We start from the raw sequence: 8,739 nt of genomic DNA on the forward strand, positions 1-8,739 counted from the left end.
CACTACACCATTGCTGCACCATCGGGCACACCTTTGAAACTTGGCAGGTGCAGGTTCTCCCTCTGACGTATGGCGTCCTGTGTGAGCAATTGGGCATCTAAACCTTGGATGCAGCCAATGTCAGCGTCACGCCCGAGTCTACCTAGCCACCTCCCTTGTTACCTCCCCGGTACATCCACTAAAAACCAGAATCTCTGGGGGCGATTCAATTCAACGCAAATTGAATAGCGCCGGGAGCAAGCTCCTGGAGCGATTCAATTCAGTGCGCTGTGTGGTCGGAGAATGCCGGTTATCGCGCCTTAACAAGGGTGTTAAGGCGCGTTAACCGGCATTCTCTGACCAATGTGGCAGGTGCGCAGGTGTTAGCGCCGCACTAAGCAGAAAAACAGCTGTGCGCCCGGCACTTTGGTCAGATTTCTCCTCGCATCCCCAGGTGCAAGAAGAAATCCTTACCGCGCCCAAACAGCGCGATATATTGAATAACTGCGGGAGCTCCCTCCTACGGCTATTCAACATTGCGTTGAATTTAATCCCCCCCTCTGTATCCAAATTCTTTCTGCATCTTGGTGCAGTTACAAGCTGGACGCATGCACAGTGTGACTCGGATGTATGCTCAGTGGTCAAAACATCGGCCAACTGCACTCATATCGGCACAAGGTGCAACTTTGAAACAAGCCCAAAGTGTTTCTAACCAACCAAATAATATACTCATGAGTCGTGAGTAATGCGCTATTTGCAAAATATAACCTAGTTGATCTATTAAGCATAATTAATTGAAAATTTTACATTTTGTTGCCTTTGGGTCTTAGCACAGTACAGTACAAAGGTTAGAACAGTACAGACACAGCTTTCTTTTTTTTTTCAGTATTTATCTATAACATACACAAACCTTTCTCCATATCGTCACCCAGATATAGTCCCCACACTTACCATCATTGGGTGAATGTACACCTTCATTTGCATATGGGGGCTGAATTATAAACTCTTTCTTGTTAGGGTCCAGGATGTGATAATTCATTGTGCCACACTAAAATCACTGGGTAATCTGGATTCAGCCAAACACAAAAACATAATCGTTTGTATAAACAAAATCTTGATTTCGCTAGATTCTTGGCACAGTTCATTGGCATATGTGGACCTCTGGAGTTTATTAATCTTTCATTTGAACTACAGCTGGTCCTGTTATGTAGTGTAGCGGTATATACCACTCTTCAGCCGGATGACGCACAAATTATGATATGGTTATGCCCCTATCCTGTGGTGGTCACGCCCCCATCCATGTCCCAGTTTAGTTTTTTTTTAATTGTTGGCAGGTTTGCTGTTGGTGAACAGCACCTTTGAAAATATTCTGCAGAGTGTCAAAGGGATTGAGGTGCAGGCTTTGACTGAGCAACTCCAAGCCTAGCCCGGAAACAAAGCTAAAAATTTAAATATTGGTCTCATCTGACCAGTAAAACTTCCTCCACTTGGTGTAAACACACACTTGCCTGCTTTTGAAAAAGCATTTCTTCAGGGTCCATAGGGATCCACAGAGATACCATGGGGATAATGTGGTTGGAGAGATCCAAACAGTTAAAGCTTTCAGCTCCCAGGATGCCTCGGGTCCTCCTCTATATATACCCCACCCCTAGCCACAGGCCTTCAGTTGTTGGTATGGTGCGGCAGGATTCAGACGCACCTTTGTAACAGGGGACTGCTCAGGCAGTCCTAAGCTTTTATTTTTATGTTTTATTTTCTATGTTTTTGGGTTGGCAGTACTGAGCGTCTGAATTAAGACGCATATACTGCAACTCCTTCTTCTGCTACATCCGAGAGGTGTGTCATAAAACTGACTTGCATCCAAATGTAAATCAGGGTTGCCTACCCTCCTGCTTCGGCCGGGAGCCTCCCGATAAATGGGTGCAGCTCCCGGTCTCCCGGAAAGGCAGGCAAGCCTCCCGGCTGCCGCCGATCCCCCGCAATTACCTGTTAAATCACGTCATATTGGCCCCACCCCCGCTACACAATGCCGATAATAAGGTATTGTGCAGCAGGGGGCGGGGCCAATATGACGCGATTGCGTAGCCACGCCCACAAATCTCATCAGCCCACTTGGCCATGAGATTTCTTGCCGGCCACGCTCCCTGCCCTGCCAATCTGGCTGCTCCCTCCCGGGAAATAGTAGTCAGATAGTCGGCAAGTATGATGTAAATAAGTCCCAAAGCAGTCAGTAAGATCTGCTTGTTGATGAAAACACACTGATACTTTTCAGGGTGTGCTCATGTATTGTGTTTTACACGTGGTTCCATATAAGTGGCCACGAGAAACCTTATATGAAAATGCATGTAGCCATAGGGATTATTGTGCCTTATAACCAATGCAGCAAAATGGCGCTGATTATACCATTTGAATGTATACATCTCGGATTTCTTTCTTCCCCCCAAGTATCTCTACTATTTCAGGGAGTCGCCCTGACAATCGGAGAGTTGGCAAGTATGTTAAAAACGTCCCCCACATGCTTTTTGGCAAACTAGGTGAGAGCTCCTTGTGTCTCCCTCCCAAAAATGTATAGCTTTTTCCCTGGTACTGTAGGCTACCTCTCACAAGTTACTTCTGCTTTTCCTACTTTTGTTTTTCTATGTTTGTGATATCTCCCATATCCTCCTTCCTAGTGAGTCACATTGTGTCCTTCCTGGTTTTCCCATCTTTGTGTCCCTTGGTTTCCTGGTTTCCTTATCCTCATATGTGTGCCTTTCCCTGTGTACTCCCATGCCTCTTTATGTCTTCCCATTTCCATTGTGTCCCTTTCTTGCCTTCCTTCCTAATATTTCCAATTCACAAGTTAGCTCCTTGTCCGTCTTTATGTCATTCAGAGAGTGCAGCATTACGGTATGGTGGTTGGGGGAGGGGTTGTGCATATGTTAGATAGAAAGTATGGAGTGTTTAAATAAATGTAGAATTCTAAAGGCTAGTCCAGGGCGAGGTGCATTACTGTAACAGATACATTGGCATCAGGGCCTGCCTTTGCAATGTCAATGTGCTGTTGAATCTCGTTTCTGAGTTTCCAGTATAACTAATGTGTGCTTCCAACTTACAGTATATCTAATAACACTAGATTGCAATGTGTCGCAAGCAGGGCCCTCCTCCACTGTTTTCACATCTGCTCTTTTGTCTACCACTGTCATGTGCTACGCAGCACTTTGGCATCTTACCAAACGACAAAAGCAGGGCGTAACTAGGGTGGTGCGACCTGTGCCATGGCACAGGGCACCACAGGGCAAGGGGCACTGTTTGGGCCTGTCAATATTTCTGCTTATCATCATCAATCTCACTTGTAGCTTCATCTTATTTTATCCCCAGCATCTCCTGGCCTCCCCTATCTCTTCCCTGGCCCTTCACTATGAGGCCATGGCCCTTTTTCAGGTGTACTATCATATGTCCCTATTTAAAAAATGTGAGGGGTGCGCCAATGCTCTCTCTGGCACAGGGCACCAAAAAATCTAGTTACGGCTCTGGACAACATTATTGGTAATATAATACAATTGTGTCAGTAGCACTTTCATTTACAGTTGATGGAGCATGTGATGTGAAATCTTTAATACTGTGTCACATATTTCCAGAGTCTTTTTTTTTTTAGTTAGCGTTTTGAAAATGTTGAGATCAATAGTACAGTCTGAGTAAAAGCTTATAAAGTTATTAAAGCACATAACATGCTTGATAAAAAAAATAAGATGTAAAACTATTTTCTGCCTTCTACTTCTTGCAATGTTTAATGTTTAGCTATTTTTTAATTTGGATGTTGAATTAGGATGAAGTTATGTATTAAACCAGGAGCCTTTGTTATATATCAGCACAGTGAGTATGCTCCTATCAGAACATGCATAGTCTTCCGTAAGGTCTTGAAGGATTCCAAATCCCTGGCGGCCATCCCAGATGCACGGAGAGTGGGCAAGTCTCCCGGATCAGTAACTTCCTGAGTAAAGTGGGTGGTCTGGGCGACTGATGATGTGATTCTTGCTGAATCACAATACTGGTCATCGCGGCATCGTGTAACAGGGTTGGGGGGACAGGATGATATTAATGTGTTTTCTCAACCTTTCCATTATCCATAGACGGCAGAGCATTGTACCCAGTGGCGTAACTTCATCCCCTAGTAATTGTACCCAGTGGCGTAACTTCATCCCCTAGTAATGCCCCCTGTAGAAAGCCCCCAGTAAGCCCCGTAATGCCCCCTGTAGAAAGCACCCAGTAATGCCCCCTGTAGTGAGCCCCCTGTAGTAAGCTCCCTGTAGAAAGCCCCCAGTAATGCCCCATGTAGTAAGCCCCCAGTAGTAAGCCCCCTCTAGTGAGCCCCCAATAATGTCCCCTGTAGTGAGCCACCAATATTGCCCCCTGTAGTGAGCCCCCCCCCAGCGAGTACACACACATACAGAAATAAAAACAAAAACTACTTACCTTAAACCCCGCTCCAGTGCTGCTGCCTTTCTGTCCCCGGCGCCTGCTCCTCGGAACTATGGGAGTGACTTCATGACGTCACTCCCATAGTGCATTGCGGGACCCGGAAGCGGAGCTCAGGAGTGAGCTACATTTCTCCTGCTGCCGCCGGGGGGAAAGAAGTAGCCGGGCGACCGCTGGTAACACACTCAGCGGGCGACCGGCAAATAGGGGGTGCGACCGCACCCCCCGTATTGACGCGCTGGAGGTGGAGCGTGCTCCATCTCCATAGCAGTGCCCGGAATGGCCCAGGGGACAATGGAGCCAGATGCCCCCTTAAGGGCTGGAGCCCGATGGCAAATTACTCCATTGTCTCCGGGAGTTCCGCCACTGATTGTACCTAGGCTTTATTGGAACTGCGTTTTTGTGCAACCTATTTTAAAGCTTGTGCATAATGAGACTTTGTTCTTAATTTTAGACCATAATAGTCCTCCTGCTTTAAGGGGATGTGGTCATAATACCGTCAATCGGGATAATGGCGCTTAGAATGCCTGCGCCGGAATACTGACGCCTGTCAGAATTCCAGCACTGGCATCCCGACAGTTAGTACTGGTGTTAGGGGGAGGGATAGGGTTAGGTTTAGGGTGCGGTTAGGTTTAGGCACTAGGGGGGAGGGAGGGTTAGGGCGCCGGCATCCCGTACCCAACCCCTTTTAAGTGTCCCCCGACATTTACTGCGGGGCGGCCGTCCCCATTTGACATTCACCAACATGCCTGTTGTCTCCAGTTTTATTCACCATCTTCTGTATCACACTGTTTGAGGGCCCTTTAATATTAAAAATATTACTTTAATGCAGTTCCATTGGAGTAGCCACTGCCGCATTTATGCAAGCCCGGATCAGTGACCCAGGGGTGGCTACAGCTAGACCAGTTTAGTTCTATACATGTATGTCTTATGCAATATGACTTTTTTTATTTTTTTATATAGTGATCCAAAACATTTCCTACACATAGGCAAACACAGGGGGGGGGTTCCGTCTGCCTGGAAACCCCCCACCCCAGCCCACACCATTACCACCATAAAAATAGTAATATAATAGAATTTTACTAGTGCTGTATGTTCTTCTCAGTATCACAAATGAAATAATTAGCACCACCTGTGGATCTTTTAACATGTATCAGCCAGTAATAAATAACCTGTGCACCAACTAGGAGATCTAGAAAACATTCACTGTTAAGGATGTGCTGCTATACAGCCCAATATGTACATATATGTCCAGGGCAGTGCTAGGTTCCTCTGCTACTCCTCCAGACTCCCGGACTTGCTCTAATACTCTGGAATGATGCTCACATCTAAAATAAAACCATTCAGCTCAGGCAGGATGGCCCTACTGCTGCATTTAATGGGTTACACTGATTGCTGGTCCTGTATATGCTGGAATTATGACACACAATACACTTTGTGTGACGCATATTAAAGCTGGTAAAGTGCTAATTATGCCCTCTTCATGGACTGACCACACTCACTCTAAAATCAGGCATTTGGAAACCCCCCTCTAGAAATCCTGCGTTTGCCACTGCTACAGAGAGCTAGATTACATAGGTACATCTTCATTAATTAAAACGGCTACAGACAAATTCACAAATTATCATATATACATAATTATAATGCGCAAAATACATAATTATGTAGGACAAAGGTTATATTGATGGTTGACCACAGGTGACTTATTAGTACTTCAGTCAATTTGATTTAATCACCTGTGCTCAACCATGGACATCTCAAAAACCTGAACTGTCGGGGAGCCTTGACCGCTTTTGGCAACCTCTGATGTAGGGAATATAACCAGTGGCGGGCTGGGCCGGGGGGCAGGGTGCCAAGTGCCCCCTGGGCCGCAGCGTCATGCGGGCCGCGGGCAGTCTGTGTCACTGTGACACAGACTGCACCGCGTGTGTAGCACTGACCGGACGGAGTTCGGTCAGCGCTACACAAGTGACAAACACACAGCCGCCGGCTGTAAGTGTTGTTTTTTTTTACTACGTGTGTCTACTGGGGGGGGGGGCTGGCACTACAAGGAGGAGACCACTACAAGGGGGCACCACAAGGGGGCAACAACTACTGGAGGCACTGCAAGGGGGGGACTACTACTTATGGGAGAAATACAAGGGGGACTGCTACTACTGGGGGCACTACAAAGGGGGAACCACTACTGGGGGCACTACAAGAGGGAGGGACTACTACTGGGGGCACTACAAAGGGGGTACCACTACTGGGGGCACTACAAAGGGGGAACCACTACTGGGGTCACTACAAGTGGGAGGGACTACTACTGGGGGCACTACAAAGGGGGTACCACTACTGGAGGCACTACAAGAGGGAGGGACTACTACTGGGGGCACTACAAAGGGGGTACCACTACTGGGGGCACTACAAGAGGGAGGGACTATTACTGGAGGCACTACAAGAGGGAGACCACTACTGGGGGTACTACAAGGGGGAGATCACTACTGGGGGCACTACAGGGGGGGGCACTACAAGGGGGACCACTACTGGAGATTATAACTGGGGGCACTTCAAGGCGGGGACTACAACTGGGGGGGACTACTACTACAAAGGGGGACTACTACTGGGGCACTACAAGGGGGGGACTACTACTACTATGGGCACTACAAGGGGAGGGGACAACTACTAGGGGCACTGCATAGGGGGAGGGGACTACTACTAGGGGCACTACATAGGGGGGAGGGGACTACCACTGGGGGCACTGCATCGAGGGACCACTGCTGGGGGCTCTATAAAAAGGGCAATACTGGGGGTACTGCATAGGGGGGAGACTACAACTGGGGCCACTATTTAAGGGGCACTGCATAAGGGTTACCACTATTGGGGTCACTGCATGGGGTGTGGACTGCTACTGGGGGAACTATATAAGGAGCACTGCATAGGGGGTACCACTACTGGGGGCACTATATAAGGGGCTTACTACTGGGGGCACAAGGGGCACTGCACAGGGGGGACCACTACTGGGGGCACTGTATAAGAGTCACTGCATAGGAGGGATCACTACTGGGGGCACTACTGGAGGCCTGCATAAGGGGGTCCTCTCCTGGGGCACAGGGGGGCACTGCTTATGGGCACCACGACGGGGCTGTCCCTAGTCTTTATTTTTACTTTACATTAATCCCATATGGACCCGCCTCCTCCCTGGAACACTTGAGGGGGAGGAGGGGCGCCGTAGCACGCACGTTCTTCGGGCACCCTGGCTACACACTACTCCTCTGCCAGGGCCGCCTGCCTGCATTTGCCCCCCAGGCTAAAAGTTGCCAGCCAGCCTCTGAATATAACAGAGAAGGACCCTGCTCATGAGAGCTTACATTCTATAGTGGATCTGGGTGGACACAAAGAGGGAGAGCGGAGCAGTATTGTGTGGTGCAGATGCTGGAGAGCAGGTGTGGAAGGCTTGAGGGGAAATGTGAGTTTTAGGGGCATGCTTAAAGGATTGGAGTTAAGCCGAAGAGGGGTATTCAATTAGCCGTGGGGTTTAACCCACTACTACTTGCTGGGGAAAATCTCACAGGCGGGCTATTCAATTAAATAACCTTTTTCCCGTGCCGAAAAATCGGTATTCAGCATAAACGGTGGAATTTTTTTGTTTTCCTGCATGCAAATCCTGTTTGGTGTTTTTTACGCGGTCTTTACCTCGCAGCTCCATGATCCTGTGAGGTTCAGTCCGACTGCAGAGACTCGCACGCTGGGTAATTCCCGCTAATTGAATACCTCCCGCGCAGCTCATTGAATACCCCCCCTAAAGTTTGATTGAGTGTGGGAGGGCAATCCAGTGGTAGGGAGCAGTGCGGTAGAAATCCTGAAGGTGAGAGAGGCAAGTGGTGATCAGAGAGGAGGAGGGGAGAGTGTCATTGGCAGAGCTGAGTGGGCGGAAGGGAATTTGTGTAGAGATGAGGTTGGAAATGTTGGAGGGGAGTGGTTAAGGGTTTTATAGGTGAGTAAGTTTGAATTTAGGCCCTGATTCAGAGCCGGACGCTCTGACCAGAGCGCTCGCTCTGAATCAGGGCCCACCTCCATTAATATGGAGCGTCCTCCTGGACGCTCGTATAGCTGTGGGTCACCACCCACAGCATATACGAGCGTGCAGGATGATGGTCGCGATGGTCAAGACCATCGCGACCATCGAAACTGCGAGCAAAAGCCTGCGGTTGAGTTTTTCAACCGCAAGGCCAGGAGTGATTTTGGCTCTATCAGAGCCAAAATCACTCCCACTGACATCACTAGTGATGTCAGTGGGGCCGGCTTCAGACGGTAGGCGTT

This window comes from Taudactylus pleione, unplaced genomic scaffold, assembly GCF_031769625.1.
Source record: "Taudactylus pleione unplaced genomic scaffold, aTauple2 ptg000656l, whole genome shotgun sequence".
NCBI classification, from domain to species: domain Eukaryota; kingdom Metazoa; phylum Chordata; class Amphibia; order Anura; family Myobatrachidae; genus Taudactylus; species Taudactylus pleione.